Source organism: Suricata suricatta, chromosome 2 (assembly GCF_006229205.1).
Source record: "Suricata suricatta isolate VVHF042 chromosome 2, meerkat_22Aug2017_6uvM2_HiC, whole genome shotgun sequence".
Taxonomy (NCBI): Eukaryota; Metazoa; Chordata; class Mammalia; order Carnivora; family Herpestidae; genus Suricata; species Suricata suricatta.
Window position 1 is genome coordinate 37,418,473 of NC_043701.1, and position 24,851 is coordinate 37,443,323.

General features: G+C 37.0%; 2 protein-coding genes across 3 annotated transcripts in view; one reads left to right on the forward strand and one right to left on the reverse strand.

Moving 5' to 3' along the window:
* Nucleotides 1-21,719, reverse strand: part of LRRN3 (leucine rich repeat neuronal 3) — a 36,660-nt gene extending 14,941 nt beyond the window's left edge. The window contains exon 1 of the mRNA XM_029924812.1: nt 21,356-21,719. The gene's annotated coding sequence lies outside the window, so the exon portion shown is untranslated. The remainder of the gene's footprint in view (nt 1-21,355) is intronic.
* IMMP2L (inner mitochondrial membrane peptidase subunit 2) overlaps nt 1-24,851 on the forward strand; it is an 848,590-nt gene that overhangs the window by 420,999 nt on the left and 402,740 nt on the right. The window lies entirely within an intron of this gene.

Genomic DNA, 24,851 nt, shown 5'->3' on the forward strand with positions numbered 1-24,851 from the left:
GAGGCACCTGGGTGACTCAGTTGGTCAAGCCTCTGACTCTTGATTTTGGTTGTGGGAATGAGCCCTGCATCAGGCTCTGTGCTGAGCGTGGAGCCTGCTTAAGATTCTGTTTCTCTTACTCTCTCTCCCTCTGCCCCTCTCTCTGCCTCACATGCTCCCTTTAAAATAAATAGAGGGAACCTGGGTGGCTCAGTCAGTTGAGCCTCTGACTGTGGCTCAGGTCGTGATCTCACAGTTGGTGAATTCGAGCCCCAAGGTGGGCTCTTTGCTGTGCATACAGATCCCTCCTTCAGATATTTCTGTCTCTGCCCCTCCCCTGCTTGCATGTGTGCGCGTGCTCTCTCTCTCTGTCTCTCTTTCTCTCTCAAAAATAATAAATAAAAACTTAAATAAAATAGAGCATTGAGCAATAAATAAATAGATAGATAAGTAAATAAATTAAATTTTACATGGGTGAAAAGAAAAAATAAATATGCTTTGCTATTTCCCTTCATACTTTTGATTTCAAAAAGCTCAGTCTCATTGTTTAGTTCCAGTGTATTTGGAAGGCATTTCCAGCTATATTTGGAGACAGTTCCCCTAGTAATCCACTGATTGACAGTACTTATAGTATTGCCTTATAGTGCAATAGTTTGGAAATCCAAGTCTCATGTAGACCTGCTATCAATTATACTACATCTCAGATGAAAGCATTTAGGGTAATTATGCAGATAATTCAATCAGTTTTAAACCATTTTCTTCTTCATTGGAAGAGAGCCAAATACCCTAATCTAAATCTTTGAAGTCTCCATTCTTTGAGTCACCTGAGGACTGTTCATAGTTAAAAGAAAAGAAAAAAACAGTGATTCCAGCTTCAGTTGATTCTATGGACCATGCATGCTGCCTTGTGTTTCTGATCTCATTAGCATTCCTCTCCCTCCATCATATAATTGAGAGGACATGATGGGCATCTATGTGCCCCTCCTCCCTCAGAAAACAACAACAACAAGGAAAAAAAAGTTTGTTCTATATTGTTGCCACAAGTAAATGCTTTTATACCAATCATAGGAAGGATGGTTTTTCAAGCAAAGATCTGTCGCAAGAAGATGGTAGCAAAAAGATTTTGATCACATCTGGACTTTTTGATTAGCTCATTTTGGCAGAACAGCAAGCCATTGGTTTGTAAAGATAAGAAAGCCTCTGGACAGAAATCCTATGATGTATGATAGACAGAGAATGAAGAATATTTTAGTTGAAATATTATTATAGAAAACTCAAAATTACATTCCAGAGAAGAATATCCCTCTGACAAGAACTCAGAGTAGAGGTCTCCAGGAAGTTCAGTTTCTGCTCTGTGTATGATAAAAGTATTGCTTTTTCTTTGGTATTAAACAAAAGAGCATGGATATCAATGTGCTTTATATTTTTACTAAGGATCATGAATATAGGTTTTGAAAGGAATTGAAATAAAATGAGCTCCTGTGGTCAAAACATTTTTTTTTTTCAAACGCAATGAGCAAGAGAATAAATCATAGCATAGCATTTCACGTGTGCCGTGGGGTCAGCACATGTCTGCCATGGGTTCCGCGTTAGATGATGCTTTGCTGTTACTCTAACTTAGAGCTGATAATACTGATACAGTCTGTATCATGCGTTCCTTATAATGAGCATAGAATTCTTTGCCTATTTTTATTTGAAAAGTGTGCCAGATTTTCTTCATGCTCTGATTTCCTCCTTACGCTCCTGACAAGCTGCTTAAGACAACAGTCATATTTGTGGCCATGGCTATAAGATTTTAAAACAGAACAACAAACACTCTGTTGAAAGCTTGAAAACAATCTGCTTGAATTATGGTTTTGAGTTTCAAAAGTACTCATCTAAACAAGGTATAGAAGCAGTTTACATGTCTTTGTATTTGTGCATCTTTCAATGAGAAGAAATTCATTATTGAACCAGACCTGGACTCTTCTTCACACTCATGTTAACTAACGATTAATTTGAGAAGACCTGGTGGTGTTTTGAAGGAGTCTGAATTAGTTCTGGATGTGTATTAGATCAGTGAAGCTTTATTATATATTTCATGTGTGGAAATAAAAAATACTATATGCAAGTTACACCTTTGAGTTTCCTTCTTCCTATCACTTAATTTAAAGCCACTTTACTTTATGGAAACATCACAACAGCTCGTTTACTTGAGGTTAATTATGTAGGACCGCCTCACGTAGACAACCTTGTGAGATTTGGTTGCCTAAGACCCCCTTGAATTCATTAGAAATTATTACTGTCACAGAGGACGCAATTTAATTCACATTATGCCTACTCATAATGGGCTTTATGATAAATTCTACCTTAATAAGTTTCCAGTGATATTTGACCACTATACTATTTAAGGATTAGGCTACATCTGGGTAACGAATATTTGAGGGAATATGAGATCCCTAAAAACAGTGGCATAAAGAAAAAGAAATAGGTATTGCCTTTAGGTAGTGGATAGAGAGGAACAAAGTTAAATGAGGAAGTATAAAAGGCTAAATGACCATTTCTTTGAAATGGAAAGTAGTATACTTTGTGGTTGTCTACCAAATTTTAAATTTGTGTTAATGGACAAGATAGGTCCTTGCTAACATTACTTCTTTTACAATAGCTCCCTCCTGAAGAGCTTGGGCAATATGCCGAATGAAGCATTTTGGGGGGGAGGTTGCACATGACTGGGGGACCAGTCATTGAAAAAGAGTTCTAAGTCTTAAGGGGGAGAAAGGGTGCCTTCAAAATAATGTTGCAAATTTATATCCACTTTATGCTTACATATGTTATTTCACATGTAGGTTAGGTGAAAACTAGGTGAAAAATCACTGTTTGGAAGAATTTCTTAGTGATAATCTCCATATAGATAATTTGAAGAATATGTCTCGAACTGTCATTTGAGGCTAAGGAAAACAAATGGTTTTATACTATGTTATAACAGCTTCACAGGGTAGGATTCAATACAGTTTCAGTTTTCATTACTGGATATCAGTTATGAGAAGAAATTTCCCTTCACACAATTATATAATTTAAAATCTAGAATCCTTTATATTTGATCTGGGACATTTCATCTAAATTTAATATTCCCATGTGTCCAGCCAAAATTACTTTGTGAAGTAAAGTTAATCTACTGTTAGTTTCTATTGCAGAAATATTTCTCATTGTTCAATCAAGAATTAGTCAACATTGATTTATATTATAAGAAACTTTCTCTGAAGCTTGAGTTGCTTGTATTTTGTGCTTACATTTTTATATTATATTGATATTTTACATATTTTCTTCAAGTACAACCATGTAATAAAGTTCAGATTAAACCACTGTGGATTGAAGTTCAAGATATAAGTTGCAAATAGAATAAAGTATTTTCCCTGATTTCTATTAATTGTAATAAGTCATGTTGCTGGTTAGTAAGATTATAATATAGCTTGGTGAGTATTCCTGGTGTCAAACAGATTTTCTTGGAAGTGATAATTTTGTTTCAGTGAATGAAAACTTTCTTCAATATATGAATAGAATTAAACTGTGTCAGCATAATGAAAAATATGAAGCTGAAAAATTTTGGTTTGATATTTTCTTTAATGACTAATTCCCATTAATTGGCTTGAGAAACACATATTAGAAAAAGCATGTAATTTTCTCTAATATAGGTTTAATTCCAGTGTCCATGGACATATAGGGTCTTTGCTGATTTACTTATCCTTGCATAGTTTACTATAGTCCGGATCCTAAAATTTCTTCAAGGACCTTGACATTTCCATTAATTTCCTATTTCTATCATATAACCATATTAACAAACAACAAAACCAACAAAATAGCATTCACAATGTGCTACATTGCAAAAATATAGTTTAAATTTCCTATATGTCTTCTTTTGATAGCTACAATAATCCTGTTAGCTTGTGCTGCTATGCCCTCTCTACCGGTGGTATCTTGTTCTGTACTACCTTACCAAGAAGTACTGCTTTGAGTCCTTGTCCCTGTTTTATTCCTTGCATAGCATCCAAGACTACCAGCAATGATTTATTTACTTTTGGTTTATTGCCTGCCTTCCCCCACACCAAACCAATTCTCTAGAGGACGTTTCTAAACACTGACAGACTTTTCAGTTTGGTATGGGTGGAGGCCAGACCTTGTTTGTTGCTTGCTGATAGTGATCAAATGGAAAATAGTCATTATCTCAACAGCCTCAAGTTTGTGTCTTTAGTGAAGCCTACTTGGAACAAAGAATCTGTGCTAGAAAATGATACTTCTAGAAGACACAGTGTTCCCCTATATACTTTAGGGCATAAAAAACACCCTTGTAATAATAATGTTCATATATGTTTTTAAAGAAAAAAGTTAATGCAAACTAAAACAATAGCCACTGCTAGTCAAGGTTGGGCAAATATTGTTGGTATCATGTTTCAGCACAAGCCCCCAGAATTCATGAAGCACATATGAAATGAGTAAAATTTGCTTAGATATTTAAGCTCTGTATTCTAGATTCCATAATATTATCAGCAGAGTTGGAAGTGTATAGTATGACTCAGAGCCTTGAAATGGACAGCTGAATGTGACAAATAAATCTTTGGGGGTTTATTATTATCCAACAGAATGATTGATCATTGTATCTGCAGTAACAAAGCTGTGGCCTTGACATATAATCTGAGCTTGAAAAAAAACATTGAATCTCCTACTTAAGGTTATAACTTCAGTAGCACCATAATTAAATAAATCATGTGGACTTAAAAAATTCAGACACAGTAAAATACAAAATGCTTGTTGTGCATGTGCAGAATCTTTTTATTCATTGCCTCATGTTCAGTTGCTTCTTCTTGAACATGCTTATTTTGAGTTTTTAATGAAGAGAAATGGTTTGAGTAAGTGTACAAAGAACAAACCAAGACTTTTTTATGTGATGAAAGAGGGCTGAAACTGCCCATATTCCCCTGTGTCTGATCAGCTGAGTGTAAAGGATTTATAACAGAATGTTGTCAGGAAGTTTCTCCCTGCTGTAGGGGTAGTATTGCAACATGAGGTAATTTTACATGCCTACATATTTTGAATTATTAGACTTTAAATGAAAACTCTCCTTATTCTGAGCCCAAGAAGAATAAAGGAAGAAATAGAGGGAGGATAGGAAAGAACAGAGAAAGGAGGAAGAAAAACAGGAGGGAGAGGGGGCGGGAGGGAATCTCTGAATCTCTACCAGCCTCTCTTTCACTTTCGAGTGAGAGAAACTCTAAGTATTGTCTATTCATGAGCATCTGCAAATCACATTGCAGCTTAACTGTCTCTTTTCTGATTTAATAGAAACTTTGATTGTTTTCTAGGATTTACATTCAGAATAATTGTTTTTGCATTTTAATATAGTAAGAAGTAGATTGAATAAATGCATAACATATTAGAAATGCTATTAAGCAAATGATTCTATGTGGTACTGTTGAATAAATGTTTTCCTTTTCTCTTCTGAACAAAACACAAATTTCTCCAATTATTTTTAAATTGATTGTTCTCTATTGTTGCCCAAGGAAAAGTAAAAAAAAGTCTATTTGTGTGTTCATTCCATTTCTTCAGTATGACTAATACAGCATACAGTCAGGTACCTCCCCTCCTACATGCGTTAAGGTCCCTTTCAGCTGCAAACTGCACAGATAGTATTTCACACACTGAGACTTCCGTCCACGCTCCCTTATTGTTATTTCTATTACAATCACCTAGAATCTCTTAGTGGCCATACCAGTCTTTACCCTGTTTGAGTTCTTGCCTCAAAATAGTGAGTCCTTAGGCCGAGGGTGGTGAGAAGCTCCTGAAAGGGTTTTCATATGGCATTAGTGGTGGTGGTGAAGGACCTATCTGTTTGTTTTTTAAATGGACCATTTTTCTTAGCTTGCTCAAACTCCAGGGAAAAGAGACTTCTATTGTTTCAAGAGTTGATAATGGAGCTCTTTTAAAGAGTTGACCTTCCCACATCAGACTAATATCTGGCAAGTCTGGAAAGTTATCAAACTTGCCATTCAATAAGGAAAACAATGACTGGAGCTTTTATTGTTCCATTTTCAGGGCCTTAAACATATTTGCCTTCACTCTCTTAGGTTCCAGTGGAGAAGTAAGTCGGGAAGTAAGTAGAAGTAAGTAGATAAGGGATAGGTATTCTTCCCATTTTTTCAGCACGGATGCATTAATTTGCTTTCCCCACTGTGCACAGATGTTAGTAACATAATGTGTTCTGAGGTCCCACACAGCATTTTTGTGAACAGACTATGTTATGTATTACTGCGAGATTAAGAATATACTTCCATGAAAATTAATAACCTCCTCTTTGCACCTTGCTCTTGTTTTTGGTTCAGAAAACTAAGCTTGCCCTTGTCGGTGCTTTAAGAATTGAGCTCTTCTCGTGTATTCCTGTGAGTATCATGCATGAATTTGATACATACATCTGTGGAGTTAAACTGGCTAAAAGAGCTGCCGATGATAAAAGTGGGGATGCTATATATGACAGCGGCCCTATCACATTCATGTGACTCAGGCAATCTGTATCCGTATCCTTCATATTTCTATGGATCTTTTTCTTTCTTACTTGCATAAATTGGTGGTATACATGATAAAAAATGCAAATGACGGAAAGCAAGCCCATTTTTAAAGCTATGAAAAAGTAGATCTACACTCAGGGGACTTGTCATCTTGGGGCAGGAGGAACAATAGAAATGCACGCTGTATTTGTGTCTTCGAAGGGACTTTGAGGGTTTTGTTTTGTTTTGTTTCCTTCCAGCAAGCTAAATAGCACATGACAGTTGCCACAGCAACCCATTTTTGTGATTTGCAGATTAAGGGAGCAGAGCAGATGTAAACTGTCAGTCAGTAAGTGGCTAAAGTCAAAGAAGATGGTAACATACGGAGTCTCATTTGGTCAATTTATATGCTTTGGTGGTGTTTTGTTCTTATCTGTTCCTTTCCACATGCTGTCATGAATTAGTATTCCATTCTTTGGCTGCATAATTTCTGAGTTTCATATGTGATGTTAAGTGGAATAACTAGATGTCAGATTCATAGAAAGTGGTTGTTGCAAGAGGAAGGTTATTTGACATCTGTTTTGTCATTTTTCAGCATATTGACACTTGGATTCTTTGGTTTATCTCAGGGAGAAGAATCAAATTAACTTTTAAAGGGCACTTTAAAATGCTTTGGGATTATTTTATTTGGAGATACAAATTTATTTACAAATTTATTTGTAAATTCCCAGTCTACAGAAATTTCTGTTTCCGTGATTCCTTTAACATAGCAATAGAAATGATTCCACACTGGGGGAGCTCTTGGAAGTCTGTGGTCATGCTTTGGTCTCTTGGTTTTGGCAGTAGATCCATGCTTTGGACCCAACTCACTTCTAACTGCTACTGTACCTGCAACTGCTCTTCCCTTCCTCTTTAGTTTTCCTTCTCTCATGCGTATAAGACTAGCCCCTTCCCTCTGCTTGCTTTTCTTTTCTTCCCCATTATTCCAGAAGTCAAAACTCTCTTGTTCCAGGTTTTGCTTCTGGTTCCAGTGGAATGAGAGCTTGCGTATTTGTGTGCATACTTTTAATTAACGAATAGCGCAGCTTACAGCTGACCAGAATACATTAATGCCTCTTACCCTGCTTCCCCTTGTCAAGTTCTCTACATCTTCCATCCCTACTAACATCTTCCATTTCCCAACATCTAAAAAAATCTTTCATTAGCAGGTGTTCCAAAAAGCCAAAACCCCAAAAGACTAGGTAGAGGGATTATTGATGAGGCTTTTCTCTTATTCAGCACCATTTTAGACTACTGTGGGCAATCATGCTTAATCCTTTCACATATAACATCCCCCCCCCCTTGTTAAACTGATAACAGCAGCAATTGAAGTGAGTGGTAGTTACTCAACTGACAGCATAACGATACTCAAAATACATAAACTGGGAGCACGAGCAGCAAATGTGATAACATTTCTGAAACAAAAGATTGTATTTGGTAAATCTTAGGCAGATGACAAAGGACACTTTCATTCTCTAAAGCTGTGACTTACAGAACTCTACATTTACAGGACAGCAGGACACAAGGGAGTGGGAGAAAGAAAACTGTATGACTTCCTTCCTCTCCACCTGGGGTTCCAACCCTTCCAGCTCTGTAAAGCCAGCTTGAGCTGTGAAAAATGAAGGCATGCATGGAGGAAGGATAGAAGGAATTCTGCAACAGTAGGAGTCCTTTCTCTAGCCAGATTGGCTTTCAGAAATGTTGCCTAAGTTAAGGCCCAAACCCAGAGACATGAGTGGTGTTATGCTTGAAAACTGAAAATGAAAATAGAGCCTTCCCTCCAAAGCGGTATCATAAGAATATCACTTTTCATTGTTCCACTTTGCCCCGTTAACCTTAAGATTTCTTAAGTAGCCAATGCAAATGTATTATCTGATTTTCCTGCTCTCCAGAACTCTTATAATTGTGGTCCGTAGAGGCAGTCTCATGATTACGGGATCAGACATGGACTCTAGTTCTGTCTCTTCCTTTGTCATTAACTCCTTATCTATTAAGAGGTGGGTGATGGCATCAACACAGAGGGATAGCATAAAATTAAATCGAATAATGGATTAAAAGTTCTTAGTATAAAAAAGTTCTTATTTTGGGTCGGCTGGGTGGCTCAGTCGTTTAAGCGTCCGGCTTCAGCTCAGGTCATGATCTCACAGTTCATGGGTTCAAGCCCCGTGTCGGCCTCTGTGCTGACAGCTCAGAGCCTGGAGCCTATGTCAGATTCTGTATCTCCCTCTCTCTCTGACCCACCCTGCTCACGCTGTCTCTCTCTGTCTCTCAAAAGTAAATAAAAAACATTAAAAAATAGTTCTTATTTTTGTACCAGAAACATAGAAAGTAATCACTAAATGTTAATCACTAGCAAATTAGTAAAGGTCATAATAATGGTTATAGCTTAGTAGAATTTATTGGAATGTAGACTAATTTTGGAGGTAGAGATGTGAGAACAGGAGAAATAGCAGAGCAAAACAGAGCTACTTGAGTGGCATTTGACTCTAATTTTCATTAAGTATTACAGAGTTTTATTTGCCAGTGGATTTTTCCCAGTTATGTCTATGAAAATAACTTAAAATGTGCTACAGTATTTGTCATGTCAGTTATGTGGCATGTCTTAGAAAAAAAAAATTGTTGGAGACCAGGTACAAGTAAGTGTGGCTAGACTTAATGGAAATGTTTGTGAAATGGTCAAAAACTAGTAACAGTTGGCAGTTTTTTTTAAGTCCAATATGTGTGTGTGTGTGTGTGTGCATGCACGCTTATTTTAAGATGGTATTGGGAAAAAAAAGATGGCATTGGAATAGATAAATACAGTTGGTAACTAAATCTCCAAAAAAAAAAAAAAAGGTAATACAGCTTTTCTGAGATGATGGAAAAGGGTAAGTTGTCATTTCTTAAGATGTGATTACATTTTGGGGATTTTACATAGAGTGTTAAAATTTAAACCTTATTCATTAATACTCAGAAGAAGGATTTTTCACATGAGAGAAAAGTGAGAACTATTTCTAAGAAATCACTAGAATAAGTGGACACTGTGGTGTTATAGAAAATCATGTTTCTGTCATCAACTTAAAAATTTTAGTGCAGCAACCTAGGGCCTTGAGTGCTCATTATTCTAGACACTGCCTTCTTTGGGAATGAAGCTTACAACAGGGTCTTAACAAAAATTCACAAAATAAGTTGGCAATGACATTTATAATGTCAGAGATTGCAGTTATTTTGTGTGTGTTGTAAAGTTTCTTAGGGCCCCAGCAAAGAGGATTAGGGTGGATGGTCTCAAAGCCTTTTAAATTAGGGATGTAACATCCATGAAGAAAAGAAATTTCCAATGGAGTAGCACAAAGAACTGGATTATTCTATTTCTACTTTGGATAAATATGCAACTTTTTGTATAGTCTCCATTTTTGTGTGTTTTTCCTTTTTTTATTTCTAATTTTTTAATGTTTTATTTATTTTTAAGAGAGAGACAGAATATGAATGGGGGAGGGGCAGAGAGAGAGAGAGGGAGACACAGAATCCAAAGCAGGCTCCAGGTTCTGAGCTGTCAGCACACAGCCCAGTGTGGGGCTTGAACTCACAAACCATGAAATCATGACCTGAGCTGAAGTTGGAAGCTTAACCAACTGAGCCACCCAGGCGCGCCATGTATTTTTCCTTTTAAGAATTTATGTTTCTCTCTCTCTCACACACTCTCTCTCTCTCTCTCTCTCTCTCTCTCTCTCTCTCTCTCTCTCTCTGCCTGACTTAAAAATGAAACAAAACAACTCTTCAGCTAAAATTGCTTTAGGGCACATATTCAAAACCCCAGTCCCAAATACTTAACATGCTTGATGCAGAACAGCAGCAACATAACTACTGTCGATAAAATGCCCATCTAAATAGGCGTCTAGAAAAGTGCCTGGAGAATGAATTGGGCTTCTGCGAGTCTCCCAACAGGTTGTACATATATGGGCCTTTACAAGAAGGCACTGCTGAATTTCCCTACAGGGTTGACTTTGGGAACTTTTGGTCATAAGAGTGCTTAAGAAAATGAATGATTTGATAGGAGCATATGGCTCAATCTTTTGTAACCCTACCATCACAGTCAATGTGCTGTGAAATAACCACTAGGCAAGGATTGAATCACTTGGCTTTTGGTTCCAGTTATTTATTTAAGTAATGAATCACTTTGAGCAAGTGACTTAATATCTGTAAAATCTCTCTCAGCTTGACAATTCAGTTTTACCACTTCTTCGTATATTAGTCAATGACATTTGAACGCAAATCAATAGGAAGTATAGAATCCATTCATTAATGATACCACTGGGCAGTTTCTGGGTGACCCTCAGTTGAGTTGCATGTGAAATGTAGGATAGTACATGCAAATAGAGGAGTTCATGAACATGTGGAAATAAAGGGTATTGTCCCCTTCTGGTAGATACTCTCCTTAAGGATGTATACCCTACCACACTACAGGCATTATCCAAGAGCCAAGAAATGACTGTGAATGGCAGTAGAGAAAAGGACCATGGTTACCAGAGACTTACAAGCATATTACTAGGATCATCCACTTGAATGTCTGTCAGATCCCTTATCAAATTCCTAACTCACTTGTCCATACCCTGTTCCCAAACTCCTCTGTGGAAAAACACAAAATAGTGTACCTATTCTACACCATCAGTTCTGAAACTTCATGAAAAAAAAAAGTCACTAGGGATTCTTTTATTCTTCCAGTGATTCTAATGTTCTGTGTTAAAATAAATACCCAAGAGAATTTGAAGATAGAGACAGCATAATAAATTTTGCTTCCCTGTTAAAAATAAACACACACACACACACACACACACACACACACACACACACACACACATATATATAAACAAGCATATATATAACGTCTAGACAATGAATGCATTTAGCAATACTTTTGGAATATGGTACCTTTAAAAATCTTGATAAATGGGAAAATTTAGATAGATAGGTAGATAGATAGATTTGGTTCTATTGGCTATTTCATACATACGTCATTCCTTATCAATTCTCAAGATCCTATTTATTGAGTATTATCCATGGTCATTGAGTAAATGACCATGATATGATATGTCTAAATGAATGACTAAGTGGTTTATTATCTTAGAATATCTCTCCTTTCATAGACATCTCAATCAAGTAAAGTGCAGAGTAGCACAATGATTTATAATTTAACATGATTATGTCAAATAGGGAGCCTCTAGCTTAAGTGAGGTTAAGAAATCAATATACCATTACCTTTAGTGTGGTGTGGAAATGAGTGGAGGCAGGATGTGGCAGTCAAGGAGTTACTAATTTTAGGAAGAATTCTGTATGGGACAGATTGAAATTTATAAGAGTTCATCATTTTTCCTAAGTGTACAAAATGTTTAAAAGTATAAAGAAGTTTTCAAATATTTTCCCAATCTGGCAAGTGATGTGGAATTGAAATCTTGTTCTGTGTGTTCAATTTACAAGATATTCATGGTACAGAAAAGTTGTCGTATTTTGTTACTGATTTACGTTCCTCAAGAAATGATAAGATCTTTTTAAGTCCTTCTGGAATTCATACATGATTTATTTTTAAACACACTACACTTTTGAAGTTATAGGATTAATGAGAATATTTAGGTAAAAACCCTACAAGTAATACTTTTATTTTAGATTAGTTGAGTTGTACTAAATGTGCATTATATTATTTTTGAAATACTATCAGGTTGCACCAGGTGGTAAAATTGTCAAGTTTGCTTAATTATTCTATAAGTTTTCTGATCTTTGCTGAGAAGCTTAAAACTATAGAAAAAACCCATTGTCGGATGCTTCTGCATGAAAAGTAAAATGCTTCCCAAAGGAGAAATATGTTAAGCTTATTCTAAGAAATGAGTGATATGGGAGGCACAATCACATGATTTTAATAGAATAGGATTTGGAGTTAGACATTCAGAGTTCAGCTTGGGCCCCGGGCATAGGGGGACGTCGTGTAGATGCTTCCCCCTTCTGAGCTTCTGTTCCCTCTTGGGGCTGTGCGCCTTGGTGGCATGAGATGTGAAAGGACTTAACCCAGGTCCAGGCTGTGGTACATATTGAATCGCTGTTGGCCAACGTCCCCTATTTCTCCTCAATGCCCCCAGCTCCTTGGTGTTGTATATGAATGTAACATGTAGTAAGAAAGAAAAATAACCCAAACCTATAATCTAAAATGATACACATCCTTTATTTCTTACATGTGTGGAGTTAAGTTTTTCATGATGCATGTATATTTTAGCCATCTATCACCTCGAGCTTGATTTTCACTTTTCATTTGTCTAAATTACTTAACAGTTTTTTAAAATCTTCATTCTGAAAAGAAAATATACATGAACATGAGCTATCTAAACCCCATTCCTAATTATGGAAAGAAATCTTAGTAACATTTTGCCTTAATTTCACATTCAGCTTTTTCTATGTAGGACAGTCAAATGGAAGGACTCCCCAGATAGCTGTTTGAGGAGGTCACTCAGTGAGAAACGCTGAAGTTTTGCAACCAGCTGGTGTAGAACACTTCTGCTGAAGTTTTAGGTTTGGCTCAGTGTGCTCAGTTTGAAAAACAGATTACAGCTTTCATCTATTAACTTCGTAGAGTGAGAAGTTTGTTAATACTGAGGAAGATTGAGGAACTTCATTGAAAATTGATGATCATACTGGCAGAGAAAGTGTCCCCTGCATCCATGCTTCTTGTTTAAGAGACTGCATGAGTAAGGAAGCATCCACAGATTGGAATCGGGGTTGTAGATGGACTGTTATTATCATGGCAATTAAGACTTACAAGCTAAGCTTTGCATTTTTCCTTTGTGTCAGTAATTGGGCATGACCATAGGTAAAGAACCATGTTGAATTACACTGGATGGAAAAATGGCAGAAGAGGACTATAAGCGGCCAGTTCACAAATCTGGCTATAAACTGAGCTACACAAAGCATTTTAGTTAATCAAATAGGTAGCAATACCTAAATATAAATAAGTAAATCATCACCTTTCTGTCAGAAACAACAAAAACAGCTTAAATAAAATATGAAAGAAACTTGCAGAGATAATACGCTAGTGTGAGAAGAATGGCATAGTATGAAGTGTTAAATGGAATGATTGTATTTTGGTAGCGAATCCAATTCCTAGATGGCAGTGCAGACGAGATGTGTTCAGGCAGTACCGACAAGAAATAGTGCGGCCTCATCCACAAAGCCGTGTTCTTTAGAGTCAAACTGACCTAGGTTCCTTTTCCTCTTTTCCCTTTGATTAGTTGAGGCAATGCTTTTCTTCTTTAAGTCTTAATTTCCTCATCTGTAAAATGGGGTTAGCAATAGTACTCCATATGGTTATTATGAGAATAAAATGAGAAAACACATGTGACGTGTTTAGCATAATGGTTGGCACAGAAAATGTATGTAATAAATGGGTTCTGTTAATGTTACGATCATTCTCTTAGCCAGTAAAGGATTATCTAAGATAATGGGATCTCTACTGAAAAGATTTTATGCCATAAAACATTTACTTCTTCACTTTCTTGACTGTTTTGTCCAACAGCAGCACATCGGGATACAATTTATAGTGTAAATGAAAGATGAGCTTTGGATATTTACATGGAGTTTGCTTGCTCATTAAAAATAAAGTAACTGATTAAGGAAATGGTAGTTTGGCAAATGCTTCATTGATTTTAAAAAGTTAGTCGAACATCACCTTATGACACTCCTTGAGCAGCTGGAGTGTTTGTGTAAAAAATGTGTGGGTGATAACCTACAGGAAGAGGAACAAATATAAATTGTGTGTTTGGTAAGTGAATCAGCTCAGCTATTCACACAAGAAACTGACTTGTTGGATGAATATAGTCAAAGCTAGCATCTTATAATGGCATATGTTTTTCCTTCAAAAATTACTAGGAATAGAGCTTCCAAGGTTTATATGTCCTTAAAATGTATTTCTTTTTTCACATATAGTGGGAGCCTTCTTTTTCTCTTCCCATGCTATTTCACTTTCTCTTAAACAAACAGCATTGTAACCTAGACTCAGCCCCATTTTGCCTATTTCATCATTTTATTCTCAGTCCTTAGGCACATCCAGTGGAAGGCCATTAACCCTTGGCCTTTGTAGAAATCAAAATATGATCTGTCTAGATGTATTTTCAAATTACCCCTTGCAACTATTGAAATTTCAGTAAGGGCCATTATGGTTCCATATACTCTTTGTGGAATACAGTCAGTAATTGGTGATTCTGAGTGACCGGTTTTTGATAAAAATAAAATTAAATGTAGAGCCCAGAGACACTGCTAGCAAACAATGGTAAGACCACTCACTATGTCTTAGGCATTTGAATACAGTGATGAGAAAAGTATTCTAAGGAGATATAAAGGCCAATATGGATTGTATCTCTGAAGATACATATCAGTTTTTAAGATGTTTTGATTTGTTTTTTTATTTCCTTAACAAAAGTAAAGTGTAAATTAGCTGACAATGTAATTTAAATGCCTTGACCTTATGAGACTGTTAGATACTATGGATAAATTATACTCCTGTGGAATGAATCTACCTAAATATTTGCCTTTGTTTATTTACAGTCATTTTGTTAATTCAATTTTGTAATTTTAGAGAAAATTTGTAATAAGCACAAACCAGTCTTCTCCACTACAAATAAAATGAGGCCTCTTTAAGTATTTTCTGTAGTGAGAATACAAACATAGTATTATTTAAATCATTGTAATTGTTGGATGTCCAGAGCCTTCCTGAAGGCCATGGCCCATGAGCAGGCTTGGTCCTCTGGGAATCTGTCCTCCTATTCCAGGAATCCCTGCTTTGAACAAGTCAGGAAACACTGCCTCCTCTCTTACTCTTCAGGGAGTTAAATCCCAGGGATTTCAGGCCTCGGGAAATAGAAAGTGTTTCCTGTTGATGCTAAGCCTTTGATTCAGTGGGTCTTTGGGGATTCCGTGGGCCTTTTGAATACAAACATGATAAAAAATGGTGGGGAAATGTTTACATTCCTTCCTAAACAGAATAACTGATTATTTGTGGAATGCTTTGCTTTCTGGAAATAAAACTTTGTATAACATCCTTTAGTACGTGTGTTTTAGGGATTTTTACCTATTCTAAGGACAGTATCACTTTTAAAAGATAAAATTTCGGGGCACTTGGGTGGCTCAGTTGGTTAAGCATCTGGCTTCAGCTTAGGTCATGATCTCACGGTTCATGGGTTTGAGCCCCGTGTCAAGTTCTGTGCTGACAGCTCAGAGCCTGGAGCCTGTTTCAGATTCTGTGTCTCCCTCTCTCTCTGTGCCCTTCCCCCACTCATGCTCTTTCTCTCTCTGTCTCAAAAATAAACAAACTAAAAAAAAAAATTCTTTTAAAGAAATAAAAATTTTCCCTAGAAGGCTTTCAGAATAATGTGAATGCAATACATTTATTGGCATGTTGAGGTCTTTGTGTGTCATTATCTGCCCAAGACAGACTAACCAGGAAGGGTAGGCCAAGGACATTGCTTTTATATTGACACTTTATCCATTGGTGGTACGTCAAGTGACTTTGAAGATTTTGTTCATAGTTTTCCAGCAATATGGAACTTGCCTGAGTAATTTACTCACCCCATTTTATCCAGTTTTTGAGACCTTTACCACCTGTTTATTAAAATATTGAGGCTGTCAGAAAAATATATGGATGAGGAGGAATCTTTTTTCCAAGAATAGATATTGGTTGTGTTTTTCATGTTTAACTTGGTCACATAATTAGCTCTGATTTAAATTAAGAAGTAGGGATTTTTATTTGCAAAAATCTGTCCACATTGAGTATGGCATGGTTCAAAGGACATATAACTTGGAAGGGTAAGCGTACAGTGGGAGTTCAGGAAAACGGGTATTTTCTAACAGACTCACAAAGTGCCAGGTACAATGATCAGTGTTATATCCATCTTTGTAGTAAGAAGACCCTAACTCCTCCATATGTTAGCTCCCTGACTGTGGCAAATCTCTAACCTCATGGAACCTCATTGTCTAATCTTAAAAGGAAGATGAGGGGCGCCTGGGTGGCTCTGTTGGTTAAGCGTCTGACTTCGGCTCAGGTCATGATCTCATAGTCTATGGGTTTGAGCCCTGCATTGGACTCAGTTCTGACAGCTCAGAGCCTGGAGCCTACTTCAGATTCTGTCTCCCTCTCTCTCTACCCTTCCCCCGCTTACTCTCTGTCTCTGTCTCTCAAAATAAAAATAAAGACATAAAAAATAATTTAAAAAAAGGAAGATGATCAGCATCATACCTACCTTACTAAGTTGTTGTGAGAGGCAAATGTCATTGTTGCAAAAGTGCTTTGTAAACAGCATATCCCTACTCGAATACGCAGAATTAGTATTTTTTATATCCTTTTTTACTTCTCCAAAGTTTTTGGGTTATTTCATTACTATCATCCTAAGCAAAATTTGGAGAGCACATTTAGAAACCAAGAAAAATTTGCCAGGAAGAAAAAAAAATAGGGCTGTGAAATGAAGGGCAGGTGTCATTGCCTACGAAGAGTCTCACTCAAACTTCGGAAATGAAAAGGTAAGTCAGGAGGGGAGATGAAGAGAGGGAACAGAGACCACCATGCTGAGAATGGCCTCACTGTTTTTCAGCAAAGTGGATAAGCCAGGCCTGGACCCTGAGAATGGACACTGTATCTCATGAGGGTGCGTGTAGGTGCCTTAAAATATTACAGTGAAACCCAGTAAAAAAGCAGACAGATTCTCTTCAAAATTTCTGGAAAACCTTCTAATGGAGGATTAATAGTTGAATCTCTAAAGCTGAAGGATAGCAATAATATTATTAAGATGTTTTAAAAACGGGGCAAAGATCTAGTATTTATGGCCCTTTACAAAACATAGCAGACTACATCCAAAGATTATCAGTTTGAAATATTTGGGTGTTTATACTTAATATTGTTATTGCTTCTATTGCTGAATGCCTACTTTTGCTTTTAAAGTATGTGATTATCTGGATGAACATTTCCTTAAATTTTGTGTGGAGTTTTTTGGGCACATATCCATACGCTTTTTTTTTTTCTTTAAAAAAAATAATTGAAAGACTGAGTAGGCAGACTTTTGATGGAGTGCTGGAGGGATCTCCGCTAGGCCTTAATAAAGAATTGTGCGATTTGGTCTAAAGATGATAAACCCTTTGTGCCTCAGTTTCCTAATCTGTGAAATGAGCATATTATACCATTTTCTAAGGGTCATTTTCAATTCTAAAATTCTTTTGTTATATAAAATTATGTTTCCCTTCTTCATTCTCTTATGCTGAAGTTGTGTAAGGTGCTTTTATAAATGACCCCTTAAAAAAAAAGCCCTCCCTTATCATGGCCTAAAGAAAAATGAGCATAATAGCAAGCAGTTCTGTACAACCTTAACAGTTATGCAAACACAGTAGATGGCTGGTTGGGGACTATACTTCTTCATAAATATCTGCGATGAGCATTTTGCCTTTTTCCCCCCAACCCTGTATTTAGTGACCTCTAAATCGCATCTACTAAAATCTTCTTCCACCCCTCCCATCATATTAAAGAAAACATTTTTATTTCTACATTACTTTTTCTATCCTCTGGCACCACCTACTTTCTTTATAATAGAATTTGATTTCCTTTTACATTGTGGTCCGAGGAATAATTGTTACCATGGTCTGCTTCCTAGGGGTCGAACCAGACATCTGTTTGTCGGAAGGTAGGCAAGGAGGCATCACTCAGCTCTGAGCGGGACCTGTGTTCAGTGGCAACACAGTGAGGCTTTCCTCAGTACTCCCCGCATAGCCAGTATCAGAGAGCTTTCTCTCTGACAGCACAGACAAGATGCACTGAGGTACCGCCCGGTGTTTTCCTGCTTTATTTAATCCCATGGGACTAATGAGTGCTACTTAAGTGATTAAGTCCATAGAACCAGGTCTACCTGAAATAGTTTAGTGGGCTGCAGATGTGTCCATTGTTTCTTCACATTGGCTAGAGCTAGATTTTTTTAAAATGATTCTTTGGGGGCATCCTTACTGAGGCTAGAAGGAGGGATTCATTTTTTAGTATGCTAGTAGCTTCCTTTTAATGATCTTTAATATCTCCAACAGATGCCTCATCTATGACCATCTTCGGTGCCTGCTAAGTAATAACATTTAACTTATGTAAGGGCTTTTTTTTTTTAAGCTCAGGTTACAAACCTTATGATCAACTTAATTAGTTTGCAATAAATATCACCGTGCCCCCATCAGAATACAATTTTGCACTAGAAAAAAATTCAGAGTGTGGGGGGGTTAGAAAAGTAAAATATCAAGCCTATTTTGTGGCAAAAGAGAAAAAGGGAAAAAAAAGCAATAGGTGTAGAAAAGAACAAAGAAAAAATACAGTTAATGAATCCCAAGTTGGCTACTTAGGTCCCTAAATTTCTGGCCTAGGAAGAAGATAACACTGTTTCTTAAGCCATTAACAGCAGCAACAACAACCAAAGACAAAAATTCCACCTACTCATCAGCATTCAAACTCAGTGTGTTGCCCGTGACAAGCGACACTCTGAAAAGATGGTCCTTCGAAGCTTGACTTGCCAGAAACCCGTTTCTGGTATAGCTACATGACTGGAGAGACTATGGTTAAGTCTTCCAGGCATGCTCCTATGTCCATCCTCTGGCACTGGTAGATGCTGATCAGATCACCAAACTCACTGGCATATGCGGGGTGACAACACCGGAGGCTTGGAATGGTGGTATTTCTCAGACTCAAGTGAGCACAGTGTTGATCTGTGCAATCCACAAAATATGTATGTGAGCTTGACCAAGGTTAATGAGTGAATTCACTGTTCTTAGGTGTCATTGATTGCAATTTAAAAATAGGCTCTGTAAGGATTTAAGTACGTGTGTATTTGGTATGGAAAGTTTCCCTTGAATAGGTCTGAGAAAAACTGAAATCAATACTGCAATGCTACATTGTACAGGAGTTTCAAATTGGGAGGCTGAATGCCTACTTCAAGCTTCTCTTCTTGGTTGGGAACTTAGGAGGTACCTCAAAATATCAGATCTGTTCTGTAGCAAAAGCAACACTTCTAATGAATAGCAGAAGAGCAAATAAAACACCTTTTCCTCCCTGTAATAAATCATTTTGTTTTTTCTATAGATTGCATGTGACGTTTGAGGCAGAGTGAGCAAGCCTGCCAATATTGCGAGCTAATGCTTCAGCACCTTTCATTTTTCACTCTGCGCAGGAAACCTCTTCTTAAACTTGTTCATTTTACAGAGGGAAAATTGAAGCCAGTGGCATATTGTCAGAGCTGCTTTATTGTCATCATTTACAAAGGTCACTGGAATTACCTGACTTCTTACATATTGCAAAGTGACTCATATTTTGACACATTTATGGGAAAGTGGCAGAATCTAAGTGGCTGGTTATTGTCTTTTGGTTTTGGCTCATATTATAAACTAGGAACCCAATAATAACTCTGAAATCAAAATTGTAGGGAAAAAAATACCATGCAGTTGGAAAGAATCAGATTCCATTAACTATTTGGTTAGTTAAGCTAAAGAAAGGGAGGAGAGAGCTCCAGAAGATGAAATGCAAATTCTAGTTTTGTTTTAATGTCTTTACAGGACCCATTGAAGGAGGTAGTGAATGTTTGCACAAACATCCTCAATTGACGTTGTCTGTCTGTAAGCATATTCGAAGTAGCTAGCTTCCTTTCACAAGACTGAAAGTATAAATTAACCCACACTGTATTCCATGAATCATCAGTACATGGATGCTCATAGTTTACTGAGAGTAATTCTGTCTCAAAGGCATTGCTTCAGAAACTAAAGAGAATTGTAGGATATGAGTAATATTTATAGTACCAGGGCACACTCTTCCCTAGGTAGGTATTTTGAATCCTTACTTCTTCTCTTTTTATTTTTCACATTATCTCCTTTTCACTGAATTAGGAAGGTTCTACTCATATTCATAGCCTGTTCTCACTAAAATTAGAGGCATGGAAACAAGGACATATTGTTAAAAATAAATAAATTAGAGGCAAATTAAGCCACATAGCTCAGTAACAGCAAAGGGAATATAGTGGTCGGTTTGAACAAAAATCTCCTTAAATAGGAAATGTACTTTAAAGCCACCCTGCTGTGATTCTGTTAATTACCAAAGAAGATTAGAACTCTTCTGGTTCATGGGATCCTTTTACCTCTCATGTGTCAGTTGCAGCTGCATTAGCAATCAGACATTTGCACTGTCCCTTCAGACCAGCGAGAGGATGTTATTAAAGGGAAGTCATTTACCCCAATCCGTACAATGTAGCCTGGCAGAAATTCAATAACTGTTTGTGATATGCTCATTCCGCCACTCTGCTTAATGGTTTTAGCTCTTGACATACAGCAGCATTTGCCTGAATCTCCATCCACTGGGTGAAAGGGAGAAAAATGCCCTACCGGGGGGGTTGGTTTCACAATACAGAATGATGTGCCATCCTCTCTTTATTACAAATCATGTGAAGAGAAAAGAAAATCCCCCCTTCTCCTTTCCTCTCCTCTCCACTCCCACTGTCCCCTTCTCCCCTCTCACCCTCCTCTCTCTCCTCTCCCCAGCACTGCTTTTTCTCTCCCACTCACATCCTCTGATGGGCGTTCAAGCTAGTAAAACGCATGTTGGAGAATCCCACAAACACAGCTAAGCATACCCAAAGCCAGAGGGCTTTTGCATTTGAATTTCTCCTCAAAAGTAAAATGGAAAGAAGAATGCATTAGGATTCAGACAAGAAGAAAACATCAACGGAGAATTTACGTTTGAAAACAACAAGCATGCACCACCCAAGAAATAGAGCATATTTAAATAGAAATGGATATTTTAAACTTACCCTGCAAAAGCAGTTTCTGTGATACACCACCTTTCCTGTCCCTGTGTGCTGGCTTCTTCAGTTCTTTAGTTGCGATAATCACATGGTTGTGTTCTTGCCCCGATGTAAATAGGTGCATGTGTGTGTGTGATAAAGTATACACAAACATGTACTATAGATGGCCACACATGCAAGCGATCTTATCTCTGTATTCTAAAATATACAGAGAGGCAGGGGGCTGCGGCTCGGATTCCTTCTTTTTTCCGGAACTCTTTCTCTCGGTCGGCAGGCAGGCTGACGCTCTCAATCCAGTGAAGAGAGATCCTGGGAGCTGGCTTTATTTCTCCTTGTTTCCATGGTGGTTAGTGGTGCATCGTTCACCCGATCAGTTGTCACACTGACATGGTGCTGCCTGCTCAGCGGTCATTAATAACTGAACACCCTCCGCTCCCCAGAGAGGAGCCAATCGCTTCAGACTGCCAAGATGTAGCATTCGCAGCTGCTCCCGTCTGGTTGGCTGAAACAACCTGTCTGTTCTATGACACTGCTGCTTAGGATACAGATAAATGAAACAGGCTTGCATATTTTCCTAGGGATCATGTCCTTCCTGCCTGCCTTCCTGCCTGCCTTTCATCCTCCCTTCCTTTCTTTCTCCCTTTCTCCTTTCCTCCCTTCCTTTCTTCCCTTCCTTCCCTCCTGTTACCTTCCTTCCTTGCTTGCTTCCTTCCTTCCTCTTTTCCTCCCCTCCTTCCTTCCTTACATCCTTCCTCCATCCTTTCCTTCTTCCTCTTGTTTTTAAGAGGAAGAAATTTTTGACAAGTTTTCCCGTTTTTAGGTTATCATTCGTCTAGAGGAACTGTGTTTTCTCTCTGAAAATAGCAGGGCATGCTACAAATAAGGATTTCCCAAATATTAAAAACACCTGGAGAGACGCAAAGCCTCTCTGTAAAGTTCACCAGTGACTGCATTATTTAAGAATAGCAGCTTGAAACTGTTTTGAGTGGCATTTGGTTTTCTGTAGGTTCTCCTTAATTTAGTACATGCGCTTGCTGTTTGTAAATGCCTTTTATTTTTTTAAACAATGACATTTCTTATCTGGTTTGGCCACATTTTAAAAATAAGGCATATATTTGCTTCTCTATAATTCACCACATTGGCATATGAGGGTGTTTTTTTTAAAAATAAGCATTTCCAATTGCATTCATTTCTTTTTATCTATACAATGAATCTGACAGCCGCATATGAAAGTGTACATGTGTCAAGGTGTTTGTGTATTTCTATGTGTGTGTATTTAGAAGGTAGGTTTTACTACTCTTGAGGGAATATTTCAACTTTAAGAAATTAAATCCTCAAGAAAATGATTTTCCCTTATACTTAGACTTACTAATTATGAATGTATAGTTACCAGGAAAATATTATATATATATACCACATATGTAAAATAGTTATTGAATTATCAGCAATTTAGGAAAGAAACACAGAAAGGTATAGCAGTGTATCAGAACACCTATGAGTAAATAGATAGAAATTTTTAAAATGCATGTTTTACAGCCTTAATTACTATACTAGGGGAACATCTTGTTGAGAAGAATGGAACATGAGGATTAATTTATCAACAGGTCAAAAACAGGCTAGATTCATGGCTGTTTTGAGAGACTACCCTCTAGTGGAGTAAAAAGAAATGACATTTTCATGTTACTAGATTTAGTTTGCAGGAAGAGGGGGGGTGTTTCCTATCTTAAGTGTTTATTGAAATGACATAGACCAGTAGTTTTTGGTTATTATAATCATAATACTAGGAAATTTATAAGAACGATAATTTTGTTTCTATCCATAAAATATTTTCACTCTGTAAGATTTTTTAAGTTTTCAAGTGCTTTATATTTTATTCTCTACAAATGAATTCAAATGGCTTCAAATTTTTTGAATAAAAATGAGTTCAACACAAAAGTAGTTTCTTGCTTACCCTACTAACACTGATTTCAGAAAGGTTATTGTAAGGCTTTATTCTTTACTAGGTACACTAGTGTTTACTCTGTAAATGTTGCTCTGTGAATGGTAGGGATTACATCAAGTTGGCAATGTCGAGATGGAGTGTGTCTACATAGAATTTAATGTATTTGTAATAATAGTATTAATCACTCTCATTTTATTTCACCCTAAATTTTACTCTTTCCAGCTTTAATTTGTTGCATATTCCATATCATTTCAACATCTGCAGGATTACATTGCCACATATTGGAAGAATTATAATAAAATAGTGATAATTATTTGAAAAAAGAATTTTAGTTTTACTGTTGGCTCCTTAAGCATTTCATTTGGGTTGATTGGTATTGACTGTATAATTGACAAATCCAGTAATCAAAGCAATTATAATGCACTTCCATAATGAAAGTAAGTGGTGATAATCAGATACATGATTAAACCACTTTCTTGGTTTAGAAATGAAACCAGCAATCATATTTAATATTTTAAATTTCAGTCTCTTTAAGAAATGAAAGAAAAATCTAAGTTTTAATTTACTGAAAGTTGAATACTCTTAAATGCTACCTTCTGCTGTATCATAGGAAATTGTTTCACTCACTGTTCACCTTTTCTCTGGCGTATAGGTATAAGATTGCTTTTCTTGCAGAGTTGTCTTTCTGCTGTAGGCACATGACAAATTCAAAAGGTTTCAAACTCGTTTTTATAAATTTCATAGCATGGCACATTAGAAGTGAGACTGTAATGTGAGAGAGAAAAATAACTCTGGCTTTGGATGAAAAGGCTGAAGAGTTTGTTCTTTGGCTGTGGCTTCCTTCTTCCTGCAAGAGCATCAGCAGCTTAGTAGAATCAGAATGTGATTAGGTGATTGTCCATTATCAACCATTTACTGGAAATATGAAATGTAGGTCTTCAAAAAGACACGTTAAAAACTTATTCAGTAATCACAACCATTTACTAAAGTGCCAGACAAACACATTACACTGTGATTGAATAAGGATTTCAGTGATTTTTGAATTAGTACAATTGTGAATAGTCATCGAATGAAAACCATAGAACCTTAAGAGATCAATGCCCTGAATCCTAAAAGGTCAAGAGGCTTGTTTACGTGCACAGAGCTAGTAAGGGAGGAGAATAGATCCTGCCATCTTCCAAGGTTTTTTCTACATATCACCCTCTCGTCCGCTGGATAATTGATAGAGCGCTACTTTTTCTTTTTTCTCTCTCCATTTTTTTCCATGTCTTCCCCTTTCTGAAGTTTTTACTTTGAACCCACTAAAACCCTAGAGAAGTTTCACATTCCAAATATACTGTATTGTATGGGTGTGTGTCAGCGACCTCGTAGTGAGTAAACACCTGCAGGATTTCCCGAGTGAGTATCAGTTCTAATGATAAGATACTGAAATTATTTTAAGACATAAATGAATAATTACAGTCCTTAATTTATGTACTGTCTTCATCACAAATAAACGATAGGGGTGCAATAAGCACAATTCATTGATTTCATGGTTGAAGCTCTTATTAATTCGGGGAG